At 40.1% G+C, this 27,012-nt stretch overlaps 1 long non-coding RNA gene across 1 annotated transcript in view; it reads right to left on the reverse strand.

Moving 5' to 3' along the window:
- Nucleotides 1-2,432: 2,432 nt before the first annotated feature.
- LOC132396586 (uncharacterized) overlaps nt 2,433-27,012 on the reverse strand; it is a 140,120-nt gene continuing 115,540 nt past the window's right edge. Inside the window, exon 3 of the long non-coding RNA XR_009513031.1 lies at nt 2,433-2,752. This is a non-coding gene — a long non-coding RNA (uncharacterized LOC132396586). The remainder of the gene's footprint in view (nt 2,753-27,012) is intronic.

Here is a 27,012-nt window from a genome sequence, read left to right on the forward strand (position 1 = left end):
TAGTGAGTCTGAGGCATTGAACTTTCATTTTGGTGAAATAGTTCTACAGCTGGGGATAAAGGATGTTGCAACACATGTGTGAGGGATCTAATGATGCCGCAGCAGTTTTTAGGAGAGAGGGACTGGGAGTGCACAGCAACCCTAATGCGGGAAGTAGTAAAATTGTTTTTCTCTAACTGAGGCATAGGTCTATACAGCTCTGGACATCTCACATTATGCTGCAACATTTAAATCAGTCCGATTCCAGAAGTTTGCAAGCGACTCTTTGGCTTGCTTTAGAGTTTAAGGTTCATGATAATAATGTAGCCCAACATCTTTGCATGTATTCTATCGTGCCATCTCAATTTTACATGATTGTGAACTGTCAACATCTCACTGGTCCCAAGCTGCATATTAGATTTTGTATATTACACATGACCCACAGTATTCCTATCATGTGCCAAATGGTACACCACACATCAGGTAGCACACCATACATGTACCACACATCATACTCACACAATACAGCAGCCACACTCCACTTCGCAACCAAAAATTGCAACAATATATTCTTCAAAATAGACTAAGAGGGAGACTGAAACAATATTTTGAATGGAGTTTCTGATTTTGGGATAACTCCCTGAGCAGTCACCAGTCAAGCAGCTTCTAGGAACAAAAATTCAAATGAAATTTACATCTAATCAATGTATCAACTAAATCTTCCAAATAATTGATAAGATGGTTAACAACTAAATGTGCTGACTACAGTCCAATCCAGTGTAATAAGAAATTATTTTGACCCAGTCTTGTGTTTGGTGTTGATTAGTTCTTATCCAAAGAGTTCATATTAGAATGATCAGAAGTGGTGACTTCATGTGATCAGACATGATTTTCTTCACTGCCAGTTGAGGTGTGATCTCATTTAGGTGAATATCCAAATTGGGTTAAAGGCCAGCACACTTAATTTGAATTTTCCAGTCAAATGTTACAGTATTCAGATAACAGTGGAGAGTACGGGCAACAATATTCCCAATACTTGTTGATGTTCTTACATAATTTGTGCAGAAGATTTAATGCCACAGCCACAGATCTCAAAATTTCCTTAATCTGCCTTTTAATAAAGTGATGTCCAAGATTTGTTGGATTTATGGGAGAACAACAACTGTAAAAGTCATCTTTATAATACTATAATTTTAGAGAAGGCCATCAGCTCTGCAATACTGGTGGCAACCTCCCCTTGTGATGTATTGGGGTTGCTGATGGTGAGGTCTAAATTCAAACTAAGGGCTTAAGTTCTATCAAGAATAAATAGCCATGCGAACTCTCACTAAAGCGAGATTATGTTGTAATTACCCAATCTTCAAAAACTAGTTTACCTCGCTGTTTATTCTGCATGTTGAGTTTTAGCTGCCAATACCTACTAAGTGAGCAATGGGCTCCCTCCCCACCAAGGAAAAGATACTTCCAACTAAGCAAAGTACTTAAAACACAACTCAATTATTTTCAGTGATAGGTGTTTAAATCCAAACAATGTTCTTAAAGCACATTTAAAATTCATATAGGATTTCTAGCTTATAAAATATTTCCAAATTACAAACCACTCTAAAACATAAAGGATTTCCAAAACACAGGTATAATTCCTTTAAATTAAATACAGATACTAATAATACAGAATGAATCATCCACTGAATAAACTGAAGCCAGGGGAAGGTATTCTAGTCATTCCATCTTCCTATCATTCTTCTTGATGTTCTTTAGCCACATCTGATAAGCCTCTACTGCTCTCTAAATGTATATCCATTTTCTATCACTTGCATGACTTCACTCATATATAGAACCATAGAACACTACAGCACAGTACAGGCCCTTCACCCCACCATGTTGTGCCGACCCATATAATCGTTAATAAAAAGTACTAAACCCACACTACCCCATAACCCTCCATATATATGATATTTCCTCAGTTACCCTTTTAACACAAATTGTCTAAATACATTTTAGAGACATAGATCTCAGCTTAATGTTCACAGTTCACAATTAATGCTATAAAGCTAACTTCTATGAGTATATAAATCTTCCAACTAAAAATACATCAGTTATTTGATATGCTAAATAATATTATCCATCTGGTTCTGCAATTTTTCATGAACCAAGCAACTTAGAGTCAGCTTGTCTGTTTGAAACAAGCCAAATTAAACAACTCAATATCTTGTACTGCATCTCAAGCAGCAATAAACCAGGTGTAGTGAGCTAAGTCTTATTTCTCACAGACAGTGCATCTACCCTCCATAGAGCATGTATGCAAAGCTATTCTATACACAGGACTTGTTTTAACATCAAGCTGGTTACTGCTTGCCATTTACATTTTAAGAACTGAAGACTGACTTCCATTCATGACTGGAAGTCAACTGTTAGTTGAAAGTTTAATTACATTTGTTTGTGATCTTACAAGTGGCTGCCACTGTGTTTCGAAAGCAAGATTAACAAATGACCAAATGGCCTACTGGCCAAGAGTGAATATCCATCATATTCCCCTCTTGCTAAGCAAGATTTTTAGTCCAGCTTCTTCCAACACATCAGCTTCAAGATCAAGACTCCTCTTCGGAACAGACTGTCACTTCTCCATATATTCCAGTAGGTGACCAGTGCTAGAAAGGCTATCTTTGATCTGATACTCAAAGAGCTATTGAGTACTTCCAAATGTAGAGGTTTCTGTGTGATTTTTCTTCAGAGTATTAACTTCCTCAATCTCAGCTGGACACTTCTCCCAAACCTAAAAGGAATTAAAACATAATAATTGTCCACAAGCACGCAACAATGATGCATCAACATCCATATTAGCCCATCTTTAAGATCTTCTTCCCCACAAACAGTTCTTGCCATTCCTTTGATGCCAGTTCAAATCACTGTCTCTGTGGCCATTAGTTCATCAGGTCACCTCTTCTCACAGGGGTGTTTGCATTGTGTTTGGTATGATGCACAACTCTACTGAGGTTTCATGAAAGCAAGACTCACAAACAAGTTGCTGATTGTGTATTGCTGTCTTCCTTTGCCCAAGGTTTAATAGACACACATTTTAATTTTAGAAAATTATATCCATCAGTTACATGATTTCACAATATGACAATATGCATAAAAAAGGAAACATTTATAAAAGTTATGGAGAGTACAGTTCTGTTGAGGCTTCTGTCTAAACTCCCAGAAAAAAAAGATGTCACAATGTACATGAGAGTTGGCTTTATTCCTCCTGTGGGAGTGAGCACTGACTGGTATTGCTATAACTGAACATTCTGATACCAACCATACCATCTGCACGTTTCTTCCCATTTTCATGATTCTGGACTTTGTATAGTTGTTTAGGTCTCCCCCCCTTTACTTCGTTAGGGATTGGGCCTGAATGAGAAGAATTTGACACACTTTCCAACTTTTGTGATTTCCCAGAAAACTCTAACTGAGCAAGGCAGTTCTGTCAGATCATGGGATTTTGTCAACCCAATAGACAAACTATTCTTATAACATAAATAGCAATTTTGGTAGGTTTAGTGTTTCTACTTGCTGGATTGTAGGAGTACCACATACGCAGTATATGCTTATACCCAAATGGTAAGTAAAACACATTCATATAGTTCTACTTTAAAACAATATAAAACTTTGTAGCCCCTGGGGGCCCTAGGATTACATCTCTGTTTCCAAATAAATCACAATCAAATAGGTAAAAAGGTTGGCACGAGTATAGCATTCCTCAGGCGTAGCTATTTTTCTCCTACTCGTAAGTCTTTTACCATTGTATAAGATAACATACAAAATATAGTAAGATAGATAGTTTGCATATAAAAGTAAAGATATAAATTATGATAATTTAATACCATCCTTAGCAGTGAACAACAGATTTACAAAGTTCAATCTCTTAAAATCTTAAGAACCATATATATAAAGTTACCCATGTTAGAAAGTAAATATGGAACATCCAAATAGGTAAGTAAATATAATCTTTGTTGGCTCATCTCTCTGTGGGATTGTGTTACTAGACCAATTATTCAGGATGGGATAGCAAAGCAGTCATACGAGAGATAACCCATTACAGTGCAGGTCAGGTATGGGAGTTAAAGAGTCTTAGGATTGGGGTGAGCCATTGTACAGAAAAGGATAGGTCACCAAACTTGCATTCTTGCAGGCTTGAACATTTCAGAAAATGAGCACTACAGAAATAATTATTCCAATTACTAGGGGAATTGTCCATTGGAAAAATGCAAAAAGAAATCTTTAAACCAATTTAAAGTAATACCAATCCACTCGGAAACTGTTTTCGTTACAGCAGAACCTAAACTTGCTACAACCGGAATGGTTTTAGACATTGTTTCATTTAGAGCTTTAACCCAGTCAGGGACTTAGTATTGGTCTGAAAAGGAAAGCTGGAAAAGAGAAAATCTGCAGATGCTGGAAACCTGAACAACACACACACACAAAATGCTGGAGGAACTCAGCAGGCCAGGCAGCATCTATGAAAAAAAAGTACAGCTGACGTTTTTGGCTGAAACCCTTCAGCAGAACCGGAAGAAAAAAGCTGAGGAGTAGATCTGAAATGTGGGGGGAAGGGAGAGAGAAACGGCAGGCGACAGGTAAAACTTGGAGAGGAGGGATGAAGCAAAGAGCTAGGAAGTTGATTGGAAGAAAGAAGAAAGGTGGGAGGCGCAGTGGAGACATTATTGGAAGTTCGAGAAATTGATTTTCATGCCATCAGGTTGGAGGCTACCTAAGTGGAATATAAGGTGTTGTAAAAGGAGACGTCTCACTCATCTGATTGTATCAGTTCAGTGACTTGTAATGTATAGAGAAATATTATTTTAATTCGACTGAGTTCCTTCTAGCCATTGTTGATGAATATCAAGTCCTCCTAAAAACATTATCATAAGCACCATTTCTTCCTGGAATTTGTGTCTGTGTTATTCTGAAAACAAAACCACCTTCTGTATGTATTATGCCTGGGCAATGTATCTATGATATCATCCTGAAGTAAACAGGAATTTTTACATTTCTTTTTGGATCTTAACATGTATTTTATCTTTTCAATACAACTCACCCCACCCTTCCCATCGATGCGTAGAGGTTCCATTGTCTAACATAAGGGTTCTACTCATTCTTGGGGCATAAATCCTGCTAGGGTAGGTTTGATGTTATTTGTTGAGACAGTTTTACTTACAGTCTTGTTTCCTCTCCTGGTCTTGATTACCACAGTCCTATTGTCGATAACCTAGGTCAAGGGTGGGCAAACTTTTTGACTTGTGGGCCACAAAGGGTTCTAAAATTTGACAGGGGGGCCGGACCAGGAGCAGATGGACGGAGTATTTTGGTAATACACCTCATAAGAGAAAATAAAATATCATGGGATATGTAGAAAACATGCGCTTTAATTTCAATTGAAAATGAGCAAATGCATTACAACAAAATATCTGTCATTGAAGTCCCATGGTATTTAGCTATTTATTGAAATGACTTTTAAAACACTGAAAATTAAAGGAATAAAATACAGCTTTTTTTAATAGTAACAGTTATTATTTTAAAGCACTGAAAATTCTGTCATCCTTCAAGATATTATCATCATCACTCTCCTCCTGACTGTCTTTATTTCAAAAACGGTAGGAGATGCAGGTCTACTTGTTCTGCTCCTTCTTATTCAATTGTCCCCTTTGCCAAAACTCAACAACGACCAGCACAAAGACAGAACACTGACAGCGCGCCAGTATGCGGAGCGCATTATTTGATCTGGAGCTCATTTTTTATTTTGAGAACGTACGTGCACCTGCGCACTACTCATGTCCATCACTTAACAGAAATGACATGTAACATGTAAGGCTTATTGAAAAAAAATTTTCAAATGCATTTTTTACATAACACAACGAAGAAACTTATTTTTAATTTCAGTGGGAACATTGTTGTTGGTCTCCCTTTTTAGCCAGCGCATCAAAGTCTGGATTTAGTTTTGTTGTGGCGATTCTCAGAATGGATCTGAGGTGTTGGTCAGTTAACTTGGATCTGTGGCTGGCTTTGTTGATGTTCATGACGCTGAACGCCTGTTCACACAAATAGGTCGAGCCGAACAAAGAGTAAAGCGCAAATGTGGAGTAATACGCTGCACCTCAACAAAGGTCAATGCATATAGAGTGCGTCATCTATTGGAAAAACGCCAGAATTGCGGGTAAAAATCGTTAACAAGGTTTATTAATATAATTTCATCAAGTTCTGTGGGCCGGATTAAAAAGCTTAATGGGCCGCATATGGCCCGCGGGCCGTAGTTTGCCCATGCCTGACCTAGGTAATGAGACAAGGATGTTTCCATCCAGGATGGAAAATAAGGTCGGAATTATTTTTACGGAATTTCTTTTCTTGGAGTCAGTCTCCTTTTCATTTGTATCCAAGCTTTCTTGTCAGGTTCTTTTGCTTTCTCTTGAATTTCCATAAAATCTCTCAATTACTTGAAGAGAGTTGTTTCAGGTATAGGCAATGGTCAGTGTGAGTTAGTGATCAGGAGTGCATTTAGATAGACATTGTACATCAAGAAATAAAGTGTAACATTCCTGTGTAGTCCTATTTTCACAATTGACATAATGTTTATGGCCAATGAACTTCAGGGACAAGTAAAACCCACTTTCGGACTCTCATGTAGACCAGTTTTGCCAGGCTTTGCTTAATCTTTTGACTTCTTTGCTCCACCCTGCCACTCGATAGTGGATGGAACGGAGTGCTGTACTCCACTTGTCTGACTGTTTGTTCATACATGGCTTGAAAACCTTTACTAATAAAGGAAGATCCTCTACCAGCATGTACTCAGGTGCTGGTTGGGGGGGTGGGGTGGGTGTGTGGGAGTAGCAGCATGTGAAAAAATGGAGTTTTGGAGTGCTGTGGTTGTTGCGGCCTCATTACAAGAAGCTGTGAGGACTAACTGCATATACCCCATACAAAGTTCAACAATCATAAAAATATACCTATTAGTTTTCTGATAAAGTGGGTTGGTTGGGGATGCCAGATTTGGGCCTATTTAATTAATTTGCTACATCTGCATGGTGTATTTGGCTTTGTTTGTCTAATAGGAAGTGATCTTGTGACTGCGCCTTTATCATAGGCCAGACATTCTTCACAATTTGCAATGCATTGTTTACAATCACTCAATCACTCAACATGTAAGGCCACCGGTATAACGTAGCTAATTTTGCATGAGTGGCTTGTCCGCCACCATGATTGTGTTTGAATCCTCGATGGTCTACTTGAATTGGTGCTTCCTGCTTGTGGGCAGGACGTATTTTCTTCCTTTTTCATCTCGGCCAACATACCCAAACTTTGCCTTCACCTTCAGCTTCATATTCGTCCCGTGTTGGAAATCCTCTGGGACTGAGTTCAGTAGTATTGAGAAGAATTCTTAAAACGTCATCCTGGTTATTTTTTATTTGTTGCTTAGTTACCACCAAAACCCTGTCTCCCTTACCATAGTAAGATCCATCCCAACAGAGGCCTACAGTATGTCTCAGGAAGTGTAACACCTGTACTAATGGTTTAGACAATAATTCATAAGTATTCCTAACATAATTAGAGCCAGTACATTTCAATCAAGACTAGTTCTGTTGTATTCACTTGTTTTAGACTTAATTTTAGGGGTTTAGCCTCTGCAATTTGAGTTGTATGATTCCCTAAAGGATGACTTACGTAGTTCAAATTCAGTCTTAGGATAAAAAAAATTCCTTTTATAATCACGAGTAGTGATTATAATTGAGTGGATCCAACTTTCTGGATTTTCATTGTTGATTCATTTCAGTAATATTTTTGAGAATAGTGCTCTAAAGGATGTTGTGCTACATTAGGTCATAGAGAAGGTGGCTTTGCATTTTCCATGAAAGGGAAGGATTCTAAGTTATTGCTTCCAAGAATGTTTTCCTACATTAAGATGTTGTCTTGTAAAAGTGTTTGCATTTCTCATATCTAGTTATGGTAGCACGCCGTTCATTTGTTGATAATTTGCTTTCATTTTTCAAAGCTGCAAGCTCTGTTTGTATAATAATGGCTTGTCCCTTGTAGTGTCTCACTGCACTGTGTTTAGACATTGTTCTAAGGCAGTGAATTTCTGTTCCATTGACGTGAAATTGCAGTGCCTTGTAAAAGTATTCAGCCCCCAACCCTTTATTCACATGACTGAGTATTGCAACCAGTGATTTTGATCAATTTAATTGACAATTATTATTTGTGAATCACATGCTTGTTTTTCCACAGTAGAGCCTTAAAGCTGAGGAAATTGTAAAGCATGAAAAACTAAAAATATAAAAACTGAAATGCTAGTAGATCAGAAGTATTCATCTCCCTTTGCTCAGTACTTAATTGAACCATCTTCTACAGCAATCACAGACAGTAGTCTTTTTGGGTAAGTCTGTATTAGCTTTGCACAATATGATGGAGCAAGATTTCCATATTCCTCCTTGTAAAACTGCTACATTTGTAGGGGAACGGCAGTGGACAGCAATCTTGAGGTCCTGCCAGAGATTTTTGGTTGGGTTAAAGTCAGGACTCTGACCGGGCCACAGAAGGACATCAATTTTCATAATTTGAAGTCACTCCATGTTTGCTCTGGCAATGTACTTTGGGTCATTGTCCTGCTGAAAGATGAACTTCCTCCCCAGTTTAAGATTTCTGGCAGAGGCTAACAGGTTTTTATCCATGATCTCTGTATTTAGCAGCATTTATCTTCTCTTCAATCCTGACCAGATTTCCAGTCCCTGATGTTGCCTCCATCATACTTCACAGTAGTGACAGTGTTACCCGGCCAATGAGCAGTATTAGATTTATACTCACGTACCGCTTGGTGTTGAAGCCAAAAATTTCCACTTTGGTCTCAACTGAACACAAGACCTTCTTCCACATCGTTACAGTATCTTCTAAGTGACGTTTTGCAAAGCCTTTATGGGCAAGGATTTGCTTTTCTTTATAGCCAGGTCTTCTCCCTTGCCACTCTTCCATAAACACCATTTTTATGCAAGGCCTTAGAGACTGTGGAGCCATGAATTTCATCTCCAATTGCAGCCACTGACTTCTGCAGGTCCTTGAGAGTGACTGTTGGCGTCATAGTCGCCTCTCTCACAAGTGCCATTCTTGTTTGGTGACTAGGTTTAGAGTGGCGTTCTGACCTAAGCAGTGTGACTGGTTTCATATTTATTCCACTTTTTCACGATCTGCTGCTCTGAGCTCGGTGTGTTCAGTGCCTTTGAGTTGGTCTCGTACCCTTCCCCAGCTTTGTCCTCCTCTAATACCAATTCCTTAACTTGGCTTGAATGCTTTTTTGTATTCATTTTCATTTGGTCTGTTGAAGATCTGCCATTTTGTTGGGCTATACAGAGAGAGGGGTATTTATTCAGGTGATCCTCCAGTTTCCTACTTCAACAAATTGGGTGTTGGTAAGGTAATGTATGGTATTGTAGCTGAGGAAAACTAGAGTAGTAATTACAAAGGGGATGAATACTTTTTCAGCCTCACAATTTTTTTCTTTAATTTTTAATAAATTGTTGACTGATTTTGGAATTTGTCTTTTGATTTGATGTGATGTACAATGTTCAGAATCAGAATCAGGTTTATTATCACTGGCATGTGGTGTGAAATCTGTTAACTTGGCAGCAGCAGTTCAATGCAATACGTAATCTAGGGGAGAGAGAGAGAGAGAGAGAAATAATAAATAAAATAAAACAAAATAATAAATAAACAAGTAAATCAATTACATGTATTGAATAGATTTAAAAAATGTGCTAAAACAGAAATACCGTATATTTAAAAAAGTGAGGTAGTGTCCAAAGGTTCAATGTCCGTTTAGGAAACGGATAGTACAGGGGAAGAAGCTGTTCCTGAATTGCTGAGTGTGTGCCTTCAGGCCTCTGTATCTCCTACCTGATGGTAATATTTTTAGATTAGCTCAAAAATCCACCTCAATATATTTTAAATTTAGAAAATGAGACAGTAAAATGTGAAGGTAGTTGTGGGGGTGAAATACTTTTTCAAGGCAATGTATATGTACATTGTATATGTATATATGTATTGGGGCTTGTGTTTCATCTCCCTCATTATAGCAGATAGCTACAGCGGTTTTTGGAGAAACATGCATTAGCAGAACAGGAGATCTGGTTAGGTCTCTTATCCTGAGGTCTACAGCTTGCTGAACTGCATTCATCAGTTCCTCTAGTGCTTCATAATCTTCTGGGGTAAAAACAATAGGCGTTGCACTGTTGTAATGCCTGTTGCTGGGCCAGATTAGGTACTGAGTATTTATTTAAAACAATGTTGTTGATGACCAATCTCTATCCTCCATCAGGCTTTGCTATGACAAAAATGGGTGAGTTAAATCAAAAAGACTCATTTATCAAAACATGTTGTTTATAGGGGGAATCTGCTGGAATGGCTTTCCTTTGTATTTGGGAACTTGCCCCAGTTTCTGGCATGGGAAAGGAAGGCATTCCACTTTAGTTGGCTCAATATCAACCAGCCCACAGTAGTTAGGATGTTGTTATAGGTGGTCGTAATATTTGTAAACAATGTTTCCATTTTGCTCTGTTTGTTTTACCCTGATGACAGTTGAGCTGTTTCTGAATATGTATGTTTCCCTCATTTGGTGCAGTTGCATCAGTTGTTGGTTTAATTGTAGTACAAATCCAAAAAGAAACATCCAACATTCTTATTTCATGTGATAGTTTACTTTCATCTGGGTGAACTGATGTAAAGACTTTACGGTTACTTCTATTGTTCATTTCATCCTGTATATCTATACGGGAACTTTATTAGTTGAGCACTCTATCTCATTTCCATTTATGCCTACAATTTTAATTTTCCCTTTTGGCTCCCCTAGTTTATCACCTTGACTAATATTGGAATTTAGCATTGAAACATCTGCACGTGTATCAAAATGATAAGGTCAAATTTTGCCAAAAAGATGAGCTTTGGCATATGAAAAGGCGAGACTAGATGTGCCTATGTCCTATTTGTCAGATGGAGCATTTTGAGTAGAGCTGTTGTTGAAATTTTCCTCTGCCGTTTTTATTACATTAACGTTGACTTTCCCCTGCTTTACATTTTGATTTCACTAAGCTGCAGGGGAGGGAGTGGATGTTCGAGATGGGCCCTGTCCCTTTGTACAGTGTATTAGAGGGTGAAGGATTAGGTGGGCCATGACATGTGCCCATCAAAAGTGTTTTATACTCTTCTCCATAATATCAATGGGGCCTCAGAATGTTCCCTCTGTCCCGGAAGGAGTATCTCATTCTGAGACTTCCTTTCACAAGGAAAGGGGGATGGATCTAAAGGTTGTAGCTTATACTTTGCGAATAATCATCTGGGCTATGGGTGGGTATCTCTTCCTAAGGCAGGCAGTCTCCAGGGAACTTGCCTGGTTTGTTGGTTACGGCTTCTCTGCTGAAGGCCTAATGTAGGAGAATGCTGCGATTGTGACCGACCCAAGGAATGAAGTTGTTGTGATGGCTTTGCTCCTGTCCCTACATTTCCGATATGGAAAAGGTGAGAACCCTGCATCGGCACCTCATTGCCATTCTGTGGGAACAAGCTGTAATCCTTCTACCACTGTGTGGGATCACAAGATCTCTTCAACAACCTGAAATCGTTCATGCGTTGGGTGTTGATTAAGGGCTGTTCCACGCATGATGCAAGGCTTTCACTGGGATAAAGAGGTAACATTATAGAATGAACTACAGTAGGTCCCAGTCTGCCCTTGCCATTTGTTCTCTGAACCTATAAACTGCTAGTAAGCCCTGGCTTTCACTCAGTACAATACTAACTCCTCTACATACATCTCCACTATTAATTTGTTTACAAATGCGCACATCTATCTGATGTGGATCTTCATGCTCGTGGTGCCAAGGTTATGGGAAATAACAGTATATGAATTGCTGAACATGTTGGGGTGTATGACTGGCCCAGAAAGCCTGCAACCTCCCAGTATTCTGAAGTAGCCACTTCAGAATTCCTTCAGCATCAGCTGGTGGCTTGGCACATACTGCCTGCAAACTCTCAATAGTCAAAGGTCCAAGAACCTGATAGGAAGCTACAGCTGTTCCTTGTACAGGATCAGGTCCCTGTATTCTTCGTTTGCTGGCTGTAGTCAATATTTTAGTAATTCCAGTTCATGTTCCCCAGGCTATATTAACACCTCTAGAATTTACTGATCTTTTACAAATCGTGATGGTCTGGAGGCCAACAGATCATAAAGTGGGGGTTGGTCTGCCTAATCTGCATCCTAACCTAGGTTGTATCCCTTCATCATTCTAGTTTCTGACTTGAAGAATAAACTATTTATCACAGCGACAGACACACAAAATGCTGAAGGAACTCAGCAGGTCAGGCAGCATCTATGGAAAAGAGAACAGTCAATGCTTTGAGCTGAAACCCTTCAACACTTTACCATTTACTCTTTTCCATAGAAGGTGCCTGACCTGCTGAGCTCCTCCAGCATTTTACGTGTGCTGTTTGGATTTCCAATTTGGATTGCTTGGATTTACAGCATCTACAGATTTTCTCGGGTTTCAAAATATTCATCATGTTCAATTTGAGGATCAACCATGGTATCATCCCATATTTCTGATATATTATTAACACATTTATAATATTAGCTAACATTTGCTTATGCAATGTCAGGAAATAGGATGACAACCATTTTATTGTACCAGGTGGGGTGTCGTAGCAGTTGTTGAGCGCACTCTGAGTTACTCAATAATAATACATTTTTAAGTAATACTGTAGGTATAATGGGGCCACTTTGGGCAGCAACTGTGATGGTATTGGGTTTGCTGACTGCCAAGTTCTATGTTCAAATGAAAGACCTTAATATTAGATATAGAAAACCGTGAGTACGCTCACTAAAGGGAGAGTGATCTGGCAGCTCTAGCGTTAATACTGTATGCATCTTTATCCCCACCCGCCTTTCGGCATTTCAAACAATTCATTCCCTCCACAATGCTTTAGTCCTCTTCCCTGTCACCCCAAGCAGATTACTCCCTTCCAAAGGGTCTTCTCATCAAATGCAGCAGATGCATCACCTGCTCTTCACTCACCTCTTCCTTCAACAACTTCTTACTCTGCACTACTTTGCTGGTACTTCCTTCGATTTACTATAGTGTATTTGATTATTTTAGCTTAATCCCTCCTATACTGGGTAGGACATATGCAGAACCAGTTCTGATAAAAGGTCTCATATTTGAAAACTTAACTCTGTTCCTCTTTCCATAGATGCTGTCAAAATACTGAATGAGTCTGCATTTTCTATTTCACTGCATTGGCATGACTCTGGGATTCTGATCCCTGCTCACTTTATTTCTCACTTCCACTCTTTGCTCTTGGCTTCATCCTCTATTACAAAAAATCATAACATAAATTCAAGGAATAGCAACTCATCTCTTACTTCTTCAAATTACAACCTTCTGTATTCAATACTGAGTTCAATAATTCCCACTTATATTCTCATCCTTTTCTCTTCATTACATAAATCGCATTATTGCTATATTTCTTATTCTGGCAAGTGAGCTTTGTAAACTTTGCTTCATTCTCCTTCAACCCTACCTGGTCTACTGTGTATTTTTTTAAGGGTTAGCTTTATTTGTCACATATACATTGAAACATCAAAACACGCAGTGTAATACGTCATTTTTCATCAGCAGCTGTCAGAATATGTGCATGGGAACATGTCCACAAATGTTACTATGCTTATGGCACTAACACAGCATGCCCACAATTTACTAATCCTAACTCACATGTCTTCGGAAAGTGGGATGAAACCAGAACACCCGGAGGAAACCCATGTGATCCCAGGGAGACCTTACAGACAGTGTTGGAAAGTGAACACCAATCGCTGATTGCTGGTCTTGTAAAGCACCATGTTAACTGCTGCACTACCATACCACACTGTACCTGAGCTCTTGACCTCTATGTGTACCATGCTGATTTTGTTTTGCTTATTTGTTTTGAACTGTATTGCATGATTATATTTTTCCATCGCAGCATGGTGGTTAGTATAATGCTCTTACAATGCCAGCACCCTGGATTCATTTCTACTGATCTATAAGGAGTCTGCATGTTCTCCCCAAAATATATGGGTTTCCTCTGGGTGCTCTGGTTTTCTCCCATATTCCAAAGATGTAGAGCTTAGTGGGTTAATTAGTCACATGTCTGTAATTGGGCGGAGCGGACTCATTGTGTTTGAAGCGCCTGTTAATGTGCTGTACCCCTAACTAAATAAATGAAAGTTATGGCCTAGTTTAAATCAGCATACTGGAAAAAAACTGCCAGTTGCCATTTGTAAATTTTCTGCTTGGCTGTCGAAGAACATTTCTGGGTATTGCAGTTCACAAGAACAAAAGTAAAAGATTATTACTCACATGATTTTCTCTGCTGCACACACCCAAGATTTGCCAGCAGACCTTGTGTGAAATTTCCACCTCTTGAGACTGACAAAAAATCTCAAGCCTCAGGCTCCAGACAGATGGGCACGCCTTACACAGGGAACATTTATTGCAACTTTTCCCAGAATTTTTCAATTTGCATTGGAAGCACAGTATATCGGCATCAGAAAACTATCCCTTAACCACTTTTATTGGTAAATGGGTGGTTTGTTTTTGTAGAATCCAGCTTTTCTTTTTTGTTTATCATTAGTTTTGCCTTGGATCAAGTAAAATGGCAGCTGTGACATAATTGAATAAATGGCTCAGCTGATTCACTTTGATGTAATTGCCAACCACGACTAAGCCACCTTGCTGAACATCCGATGGATGCTTTGGTTCTACTAGCCCTTGTTGATTTATCATAAAGTCATACAGTTGTAAAGCATAGAAACAGGCCCATTAGCCCACTGCGTCAATGCCTACACTCATGTCTATCCATACTAATGTTATTTGCATTAATTCCCTTGTACCCAGCTTATTCAAGCCCTGCCTCCACCACCTCTTCTGGCAATTCCTTCCAAATTCCAGCTACTGTTTGTGTGAAAAAATTACCCCACCAGATTCCCACTAAACCTCCTCACCCTTGCCTTGAATCTGGGTTTTCACATTTGCGGACTGCTGTCCGAACCGATTGGTAACACCATCTCCTCCATGGTTGCCATCAGGACAGGTGGACCCCAAGACTGTGTGCTAAGCCCCCTGCTCCACTTGCTTTACACTTATTACAGTGTGGCTAAGCACAGCTCCAATACATATTATAATTTTTCTGACTAAACCACTGTGTAGGCTGAATCAAAGGTGGTGACGAATCAGCATATGGGGGGAGTTTGAAAATCTGGCTGAGTAGTGTCACAGCAACAACCTCTAATTCAATGTCAGCAAAACCAAGAAGCTGATTATAGACTTCAAGAGAAAGAAACCAGAGGTCCATGAGCCAGTCCTCATAAATGGTTCAACTTTAAATTCCTCTGTGTTATTATTTCAGAGAACCTGTCCTGGGCCCAGCATGTAAGAGCAATTATGAAGAAAGCACGGCAGCGAATCTCCTTCCTCAGGAGTTTGCAGAGATTTGGCATGACACCTAAAACTTTGACAGTCTTCTATAGATGCCTAGTGGAGAGTATATTGACTGGTTGCATCACAGTATGGACACACCAATGCCCTTGAACAAAAAATCCTGCAAAGAGCAGCTGATATGACACATTCCATCACAGGTAAAGCCCTCCCCACCACTGAACACATCTACATGAAACACTGCCACAGGAAAGCAGCATCCATCATCAGGGACACCCATTACTCAGGAAATATTCTCTTCTCGATGCTGCTATAAGGAAGAGGGTATGAGAGCCTTAGGACTCACACCACCAGATTCAGGAACAGTTACTACCCTTCAAACGTCAGGTTCTTGAACCAAATGGGATAATGTCACTCAACTTCACTGCTTCATCACTGAAATGTTCCCACAACCTATGGACTCATTGTCTAGGACTCTTCATCTCATGCTGTCAATATTTATTGCTTATTTATTTGTTTGTTATTATTACTACTGCTTTCTTTTTGTATTTACAATTTGTTGTCTTTTGCATTCTGGTTGAACACCCAAGTTGGGTGGTCTTTCATTGATTTTGTTATGGTTATTCACTATTCTATATATTTATTGATTATGCTCACATGACAATGAATCACATGGTTGCAAATGGTGATATATTTGTACTTTGATAATAGATTTAGTTTGAACTTAGAAATAAAAGTCCTTTTAGTTCTGGACACCACTATCTAGGGAAATAAACATTAGCTACCTTTCCTACTTCCAGCTCTCATAACTTAAATGCTCTTGTTATGCCAGTTCTTGGTCTCCTTTGCTTCGGGAAATGAAATCCAGCCTATCAGTCTTTCTTAATATCTCCTGCCCTCTCTAGCTTAATCATATCTTGAATGAAAGTGATTTCTAATTGTTTCGTGTTGCCCAGTCACTAACTCTGCTGTAAAACACACAAAATGCTGGAGGAACTCAGCAAGTCAGGCAGTATCTATGGAAGTGAATAAACAGTCAATGTTTCAGGCCAAGACCATTCTTTCAGGACTGAAATGGAAGGGGAAAGATGCCTGAATAAAAAGATGGGAGGAGCAGAAAGACTAGTGAGAAGGCGATAGGTGAAGCCAAGTGGGTGGGAAAGGTAAAGGGCTGGAGAAGAAGGAATCTGATAGGAAAGGAGGAGAAAGGGACCCTGGAGGGATGTGTTAAGCAGATGAGGAGAGGTAAAAGGCCAGAGTGGGGAACAGAGAAGGGGGATGGGAAGGAAGGAGAAATTCACATTAATGCCACCAAGTTAGATGTTACTCAGATGGAATATAAGATGTTGCTCCTTCAGAACAGGAATAAGAGTCAAAATTAAAATGCTTGGCTATTGGGAACAGAGGTGGAACAGACAGAACAGAGGTGTTTAACAAAGTGGTTCCCCCAATTTACGCTGGGTCTTGTAGAGTAGGCTACATTGGGAGCACCAAGCACAATCGATAATCCCAGCAGATTTCCAGCTAAAGTGTTGCCTCACCTGGAAGGACTGTTTGGGGTTCTGAATGGAGGTGAGAGAGGAGGTGAATGGGCAAGTGCAACACCTGGGTTGCTTGCAGGGATATGTAAAAGGAGGACAGGGACGAATGGACAAGGGAATTGGGAAGGGAGTGATCACTGTAGAATGGGAAGGGCGTAGGTAAAGATATGTTTAGTGGTAGGATCCCTTTGGAGATGGCAGAAGTTGTGGAGAATGGTGTGTTGGATGCAAAGGCTCATAGGGTGGTAGGTAAGGACAAGAGGAATGCTATCACTGTTAGGAAGTGGGAAGATGGGGAGAGCGCAGCTGTTTGGGAAAGAAGAGGAGTTGAGGGTGAGGGTAACATCAATAGTGGAGGAAGGGAAACCCTGTTCTTTGAAGAAGGAAGTCATCTCCGATGTCCTGGAAAGGAAGGCTGCATTCTGGGAACAGATGTGGCAGAGGCGAAGGGATTGAGAAAAGGGAGTAGCATTTTTACAGGAGATAGGGTGGGAAGAGGTAAAGTCAAGATAACTGTGGGAATCAGTAGGTTTATAAAAAATGTTCATTGACAGTTCATCTCCGGAGATGAAGACAGAGATGGAGAAAGTGGAGGGAGGTGTCAGAAATGAACCAAGTGAATTTAAGAGCAGTGTAGAGGTTGGAGGCAAATTTGATAAAATTGCTGAGCTCAGCATTCATGCATGAAGCAGCAGCAATGCAGTTGTCAATGTAGCTGAGGAAGAATTGGGGAGTATTACCAGGGAAGGCTTTGAACATTAACTGTCCTACAAGCCAACAAAGAATCAGGCATTGGTGGGTAGCTAGGGCCCATTTGGGTCCACTTGGCTACCCCTTGAATCTGGAGAAAGTGGGGGGAGCTAAAGGAAAAATAGTTGAGGGTGAAGTCCAGTTCTGCTAGATAAAGGAGGGTCATGGGAAACGTTTGGTTCTTTTGTTAAGAAAGAAGCAGAGAGCTTTGATGCCTTCTTGATGAGGCCTAGAAGTGTACATGGGCTGACCATCCATGGTCAGGGACAACGAATTGAATGTTCCTGAGGAGATTGAGAGCATGAGAAATGTCAGGCAAAGAAAACCAGCCTACCCGGAGAGTCCATTTTGAGGATCTTAGGTAGGAGGTAGAAGTGAGCAGTGTAGGAGTAAGGGAACTATACGTTTGGTGGCAGTGGATAGGAGCTCTCCAGAGTTGATGATGGTGTGGAAGACAGTTTTCTGATGGTCTGGAGTGGGGTCCTCTTGAAAGGGTAGGTATGAGGAGGCATCTGAGCATTGCCACTTGGCCTCTGCAAAGTAGAGGTCAGTGTGCCACACTACAACAATAACTCCATTGGCATTTTAGCCTATGATCATTTTAGAGTTACACTCATAATGCAAAATGACTCCAACATATATACACGTTTGGTTATGCTCTGTTTGTTTTATGGATGATCTATTTTCTAGCTATTTAAAACCAGCAACAACCATGTAAGTGAACTGATGAATTGAATTTGTCCTCATTTTTGCTTTTGCTGATGCTGTTATTGTGATACTGTTTTCATATGCTCGCTTTCCATTAATACCGGTGTCTCCTTCCTGGTTGCACTCTACACTTCTTCGTGATTTCTGGAACTCCTTCCTTCTCTGCTTGGGATAACTTTTTGAGATTCCTGTTTTCTGACCATGCTGCAGGATTTCCATTATTTCCATTCCATTTGGATCAAAGGTAGATTAATATTGTTACCATCAACAGGATCAGCCATAGCCTCTTTAAATGGTAGAATAGCAACCTCCTCATTCTGGTGTTTTGATATTTCCCCTTTCCAAAGTAAGGACTGAACAAAAGATAAAAGTAAGTAAAGAATAGATCAGAAAAATTATAGTGGGTCAGAGTGATATTGTTAGACCGAACAACATTCTTTAGAACATGTGTTTTCAGTGAAGGTTAGGTTGTACCAGTTCCCTTCAGTGAGATTAAGAAGATTAGTGATTTTCATTTCTAATCATTCTTTATTTAGCCCAATCTTTAACTTTAATATTCATTTTTTTTATTTTCTGTTATTCAGAAGAAGGAATTTTGAAATGCAGTTCAATGCTGAGGCCAAACTGCACTCCCAGGTCTTGGATATCGAGCCACATCTGAATAGTTTTGGACGCCTATGGATTTGTTTACTGCTGACACCAAACAGATTTAAAGCCTATAGCAGGGAACTATGTGATGCAGAAAAAGAATGTGTTGGAATTATAGAATTTATCTTAATGTTGCTTGACCAAAAATGACTCAGATCATAAAGACAGAAAGCATTAATTTTGTATCTCTTTCTGCCGACATTCCCTAGCACACTGAGTGTTTCCAACATCTTCGGGTTTTGTTTCAGATTTCTAACATCTGCATTTTTAAAAGAATTATATGACTCAGGCTCCATGCCATTACCCTTTAACCCTCTCAGGTAAAATAGCTTGGACAATAAATGCGATGTGTGTACAACCAAGGAGCATTCTGAAAAAGAAATGAGATTAAAACAAGTTGCTTACGTACTTTCTGCCCGTAACACCACTGGCACTTAAGGCAGCAATGAAGGTCCTCCATCTCTGTCTGTCCTTGGCCATCTTCTCTACTGTGCCCGAGGTGTGATTCAGAGTCCTCATCTCTCCCTCTATGGTACGGCGCCAAGTTGTTTTTAGTTTTTCGTCTCCCGCATTTCCTCTGCCCTTCAGGGGTCCAGTGAAGTACTGTCCTGATGGCAGAGTTGTTCTCTCTTCTCCTCACATGCCCAATCCATCTCCAGCATTTTCCTCATGGTGTTTGCAGCCATGTCATCACCGATGGTAAATAATGAGTGGTCTTGTCCTGAGTCTTTTGGCTGAGAGAGGACAAAGGATAAATATACAGCCCTTGTCCAACCAATGTGAAGCAGAGTGAAAGGCATGACGTAGCAGATGGTTTCAGCAATCTTGAGATGAAAAGAATAGGGAAACAGCCAAGGCTTCTTACTGGAATTAAATGACCCTCTGCTGCTGTGTATGCCTCTGTGGTTGTTGGGGGAGTAAGTATGGGGTAAAGGGTGTGGTTGTGGGTCCCTCTGTGGTCGAATAGCCTGACAACATTCCCGTGGAGTATGGCCACTTTGGCGAAATGTGCAAAGGTGGTTAACTCTGACGAAACCATGCTCCAGCAACAGTGAGTGTTTCAGTTGCGACAGAGAAGCGAAAGGGTACATGAGATAGATCATAAAGAAAATATTAAGAATGGTCTGTGAAATTTATTTACTGCTGTCATGCACACCAGCTTCATGTCTGAAACAGACCAACAGCAGTCCAAAGAATGCATCAATAATCAAGTGCAGCCTCTCTAGCTGAGGTTGAAAACATCCCATTAACATTACTTATGAATTAGCTGGCATGAAGAAAGGAAATAAGAGAAAGTCTTTCACTATACAGAGGATCGGTTCTGGGGCAGACAGAGATTAGTTGGCGAGATTTATAATAAACTGTCTGAAAATTTATTGAGATCTTTCAGATTTCATTCTGAAGACCTATAAAACATGAAAAAAATAGTCTGAGTGTGCAGCTTTCTAAATAGAACACTCCCACTGTGGCTAGGTGGGACACTGTTCCACATGGCATTAGGTCACACAAATCAGTAAAGTCAAAGGGCTGATCACTGATCTATGACCTTGAAAACCTCAGTGATGTGTAGAATTATGTATCTTAAAAGAGACTGTACAGGGAAAGGATAGAGATAGTGGAGACAGGAAAAGGGTTTACTGAACATTGCACATAGAACAAAGAGTGTTTGACTTGTCAAACCCATTATTTTTTATGGGCTGATCTACCACTGAGTGTAGCCAATTTACAGATTCTGAGAAAAAATTGTCTAAAATCCAGGGATCCGGCACAGTGAGTTCAACAATATGGATTCAGACTGCAATTTAGAGAAGGCTATTCAACCACCAAGCTTTCCGGCCTCCAGAAAGCTGGCGTTATGTACACTCTGAAGCATTGACTCAAACACTGAAGCCTGTTATCCAAAACCCATGATATTCCCACAGTTCTAACAGCACTGATTACCATGGCTGTGGAAGTCTGGACTCACTTTCTTTGATTAAAATGCAGACCAAACATATCATTTGTCTGACTGAACAATCCACTTAGAAAGTAAATAAAGTATGATGAAGAACATAAAAGTAATGCCATTATCCTGTCCAGAATTATTTTATGAATTGAAACCAATTTACCACATCAGAAAACTGAGATTAACTGGATTTTCATAAACAGAGGAGATTCTGCAGATGCTGGAAATCCAGAGTAACGCACACAAAATGCTGGAGGAATTCAACAAGTCAGGCAGGTCTATGGAGAGGAATAAATATTCAGCATTACTGGCTGAATCCTGTTGAAGTATCTCGGCCCACAACTTTGACTATCTATTCCAAGCCAAAGCCTGACCTGCTGAGTTCCTCCAGCATTTTGTGTGTGTTAACTGGTCTTTTTTTGTTTATTCTCTTTTCCAAATAGCTGTTTGGATTTGGTAAGTTTAGTGCCCCAAGGAGACAAAATAATAACTATTCAAAGGGGTGACTTCAAGACTAATCTGTAGATGTAAAGGAAGGAACATCAGATCAGGTATATTGGGAGTTCCATCCAGACGCCTTCTTGGATATTCAGACAGCCTTTGAGAAGGTGCCGCACATGAGGCTGCTAAACAAGATAAGAGATCATGGTATCAAGGTGTAAAGTGAATTTTGTTAGGTCTTGATTAGTAAGGGTGTCAAGGGTTAAGGGAAGAAGGGAGGAGAATGGTGTTGAGGAGAAAAATAAATTGGCTATGATCTGATGGTGGAGCAGACAATGGGCTGAATGGCCTAATTCTGCTCCTGCCTTATGTCTAAGTACAGAGGTGATTATTTTGATGGGATTGTACTAAGGAGCTTACAATAAATGGATGGGAATTACAAATGCAAACATGTATGGAGATTGTAGGAATATGTTTGTAATAGTAGGTGATTTTATCTCACAGCATTAAATGGGGCAGAATTTGTTAAGATTGTTGAGGAAGTTTTTCTTAGGCAATATGTAGATAGTCCTACAAGAGAAGGGCAACATTCAACTTCCTCTTTGGAGATGAGATCAGACATGTGGCTAAACTGTCAGTAAGTTGAATACTTCTCACCTGTACTCCCTGTAGACAAGATCATAGAAGCTAGGAAACTCAGGGAGCAGAACAGCAATATCCTGGAACAAATCAATATTACAAAAAGAGAGTTATGGTTTTAAGGTGCATAAAACTACATCACTCCCCAGGACCTAAGTGTAAACTAGGACATGGTGCAAAGTAAGGGTATCACTTGTTCGGGTCATGGCAGTGATATCTGTATCATCCTTAGCCATAGGTGAGGTACTAGAGGGTGGCTGATGTGCCTTCAGTTGAGAAGGGATGCAAGAACAAGGGGGATATGGGCTAAATGCAGGCAAATGAGACTAGCACCAGAAGACAATTTAGTCATCATTGTAAGTTGTATTAAAGGACTTTTTTCCATACTGTTTATTGCTCTGATACTATGACTCTATTATTCCTCCTTGTACCAGAATCAGGGGGAATTGGCAGCCATGGAAAAGAAACTAAGCTGCAAGCATATTATGGGGGAACTGGGATTGATGGGATTATCCAGTTGTTAGCATACACTTAAAAAGCCAAATGCTCCCCTATAATTCACAAGAGAATCTGACAATATATTTAGACTTATGATGAGATGAAGCAGATGATTATAGATTTGTGATTTACAATTGACAGAGGCTGATTATAATGATTAATAAATAACTATTATCATTTTATCATGTGACCACCAAGATGTCTATAAAGGCAAACTAAAAAACATGCCAATTGTTTATAAAGCTGTTTTAGGAAATTATCAAAAGCCATTTTATGATGTGTGTAATATATGTTAAAACATACCCATCCCCATGGCTATCCTGATTGTATACCTTTCCATCCTGTCTTCTGGAAAAATGCTATTCCCTTTTCTCAGTTCCTTCATCTCCACTGGTTCCATTCCCAGAATGAGGTTTTCCTTTCCAGGACATCAGAGATGTCCTTCTTTAAAGAACAGGATTTCCCTTCCTCCAACATTGATGCTGCCCTCACCCGCATCTCCTCCATTTTCTGGACATCTGCGCTCACCCTGTCTTCCCTTCGCCCTAACTGGGATAGAGTTCCTCTAGTCTTCAATTATCATCCCATGAACCTTCACAAACAATACATAATTCCCTGCAATTTCCACCATCTTCAACGAGTTTCTATTACCAACCATACCTGTACATTTCCCCCCCCCCCCCAACTCCCTGCTTTCTGCAGAGATTGCTCCTTCTGTGATTTCCTTGTCCATTCACTCCTCCTCACTAATCTTCCTCCTGGCACATATCTCAGCAAACAAGAGAAATGTTAGATCTGCTCATTCACCTCCTCCATCACCTCCATTCAGGGTCCCTAAAATTCCTTCCAGCTGAGGTAACAATTCACCTGCAAATTTGTTGGGGTCGTCTATTGTATTTGGTGCTCCCGATATGAATCCTCTATATCAGTGAAACTTGACGTGAACTGGGAGACTGCTATGTCCAGCATTTCAATCCCATCTGCCAAAAGTGGAATTTCCTGGTGGACAACAATTTTAGTTCCTATACCCATTCCTGTTCTGACATGTTGGTTCATGACCTCCTCTTCTGTCATGATGAAGTGATTCTCAGGGTGGTGGAGCAACATCTCATATTCTGTCGAGGTAGCCTCCAACTTGATAGCATGAATATTAATTTCTCCAACTTCCAGTATGTTTTCCCACTTTTACTTTTCTCTTCCTCTTCCTTCTTCTTCTATTCTCCACTCTGGCCTCTTAGCTCATCTCCTCACCTTCCTATCTGTTGCCCCTCCTTCCCTTTCTCCTTTTTTTCACTCTCCTCTCTCATCGGACTCCTTCTTCTCCAGCCCTTTAACTTTCCCACCCACCTGGCTTCACCTATCACCTTCTAACTTGTCCTCCTTCCCTCGCCCCACCGTTTTATTCTGGCATCTTTCATCTTCCTTTCCAGTCCTGATGAAGAATTTCAACCCACAATGTCAACTGTGTATTCATTTTCATAGATGCTGCCTGATCTGTTGAGATCCTCCAGTATTTTGTGTGTATTGCTCTGGATATCTGGCACCCACAGAGTCTCTTGTGTTTATTTTCCTTTCTTCTCAAAGATGAAACACTCAAGCTAAAATGGAGCATCCAGCTTGCTGTTCTTGTGCAACACCACAATCAAAGTATTCATCCAGCCTTCACCGTCCACATATTTATATTATGATCATATTTGAAACTTGCCAATCTATTCCCGCCATATTTTTGGCAGAAAATTCTAGATAATAATCCATGGATTCAATCTTCCTCTAGACTTCCTTGATTTAAGGTGAAAAAATTTGTGATCTTTTTCCACTAGCACTTAACATTCACAGTGCTGAAGTTTTCTGAGAAGTTTGTGATGAATGAAATCAACTCCTGACTGAGTAGTGACTTGGATCTGCTCCAATTTGCCTTTCAGAGCAATAGGTCCACAGCAGATGCCATCTCATTGGCTCCTCACTCAACCCTGGAACATTTGTACAGCAAAGATGTTACTTAATGACTACAGCTCAGCATTCAATACCATTGTCCACTCAAAGCTAATCAATAAGCTCCAAGACCTTGGCCTCAATACCTGGATCCTGGATTTCCTCATACGTAGACCCACAGTCACTTTGGATTGACAACAACATCTCCTCCCCAATCTCCATCAGCACAGGAGTACCACAAAGCTGTGTGCTTAGCCCCCTGCCCTGCTCACTTTCCACTTACTTATGTCTGTGTGGCTAAGCACAGCTCCAATGTTTATGCTTAAGTTTGTTGATGAAACCACTGTCGTAGGCCGAATCAAAGGAGATGATGAATCAGCATATAGGAGGGAGATTGGAACTCTGGCTGAGCAACCTCTTACTCAACGTCAGCAAGATCGAGGAGCTGATTATTGACCTCAGGAGGAGGAAAACTGAGGAGTGTGAGCCAGTTCTCATCGGAGGATCAGAGGTGGAGAGGGCCGGCAGCTTCAAATTCATCAGTGCACATAAGTGCAATTGAAAAGAGAGTGTGGTAATGCCTCTACTTCCTTTGGAGTTTGCGAAGGAAGATTCAGCATGACATCTATTACTGACAAAGATGAGTGGTGACGCGTATATTGACTGGTTGCATCACAGCCTGGTATGGAAACACCAGTGCTCTTGAACAGGAAATCCTCAAAAAGTGGTGGCTACAGCCCAGTCCATCAGGAGTAAAGCCCTGTCCACTACTGAGTGCATATGCATGAAACATGTCGCAGGAAAGCAGCATCCGTTATCAGGGACTTCCATCACCGAGAACATGCTCTATTCTCACTGCATCCATCAGGAAGAAGGTAGAGGAGCCTCAGGGTTCGCATCACCGGATTCAGGAATAGTTATTACCTCAAAGGGGATAATGTCACTCAACTTCACAACCCCATGATTGCAATCTCCCCCCAACCCATGGACACACTGTCTAGGACTCTTCATCTCATGTTCTCAGTATTTATTGGTTATTTAGTTATTATTGTTTCTTTCTTTTTGTTAGTTATTATTGTTTCTTTCTTTTTGTAGTTACACAACTTGTTGCCTTTTATACATTGGTTGAATGCCCAGGTTGGTGTGGTATTACATTGATTCTATTATGGCTATTGCTCTGTTATGGATTTATTGAGTATGTCCACAAGAAAACGAATCTCGGGGCCGTATATTGTGACATACAGTATATGTACTTTGATGACCACCCATGATCACTCAGCATCAGCTGCAGTGGCTGGGGCACGTGATAAGGATGCCCCCATGTAGGCTACCCCACAGAGCGTTATATGGCCAGCTACATCATGGTTGATGCTCAGCTGGAGGGCTGAAGAAGTGCTATAAGGATCAGATGAAGAATGCTTTAAGGAAGTGCAAGATCAGACTTGAGGACCTGGAGGATGTTGCTGCTGAACATCACACTTGGCGACAGCTGTGTAGGGATGGGGTTTGTATTCTGGAGATGGAAAAAAACAACCAGAAGACAGCAGGAGAGAGCCAGGAGAAATGCGGCCATGGTTGCCACCACTACCACCACTACCACATATACACGTCCCACCTGCAATAGAACTTGTGGGTCCAGGATAGGACTGTATAGTCATCAAAGATCTCACCATTAAAGGGGTGGATATTGCCATCGGATTCTGATGGGCAACTGAAAAGAGGAAGATATGTACTTTGATAATGAATTTACTTTGAACTTTGAACTTTGCTTCTTTCTAGAAAACAATGCCAGATTCATTACTTTAACAAATCTCCACAGGGGTTTATCAATTTTTGTTCATTCATTTCTATTGGATATGGCCTTAATCATAATCAGCTTTGTTGTCCACCATATGCTCCACAATGAAGTCCATATATCTCATTTTAAATGCAAACATTAGGTGTATGATTTTTTTCCCTGACACTCCAAAATTTTCAATGGGGGACATCAGTTAAGACAGTGTAGATATATCCTGTATGACTTAGCCATTAGTAAATCTAGAAGTTCTGATCCCTCCCAAGCATTTGTATCATATATGTTTAACCCTTGGGTTGGAACATGCCTTTCATGCATTACCTGTTATTCCTGCAGGTGGTGCTACGATATGTGGTTTCAGTGTTGAAAGTGTCTCACACACACCTTGTAACATTGAGTAAAACACACCAATCACATTATTTTTATTGTAATTACACTTCACGATGTAACTGCAAAGACCAGTCAATGAGCTCTGACAAATGACTCAAAATATCTTCAATATTGTTTCATGTTCATCACTTATCCTCAATAATTGAAATTTATGATGTCCAAAATGAGGATTTGACTTTTATAAATAAGCACAGACTTAACTGTATTTAGTCACTGAACTATCCTTTTTGTTTTTTAATTATTTCATTAAAAAATTTACACAAC

Source organism: Hypanus sabinus, chromosome 1 (assembly GCF_030144855.1).
Source record: "Hypanus sabinus isolate sHypSab1 chromosome 1, sHypSab1.hap1, whole genome shotgun sequence".
Classification (NCBI taxonomy): Eukaryota; Metazoa; Chordata; class Chondrichthyes; order Myliobatiformes; family Dasyatidae; genus Hypanus; species Hypanus sabinus.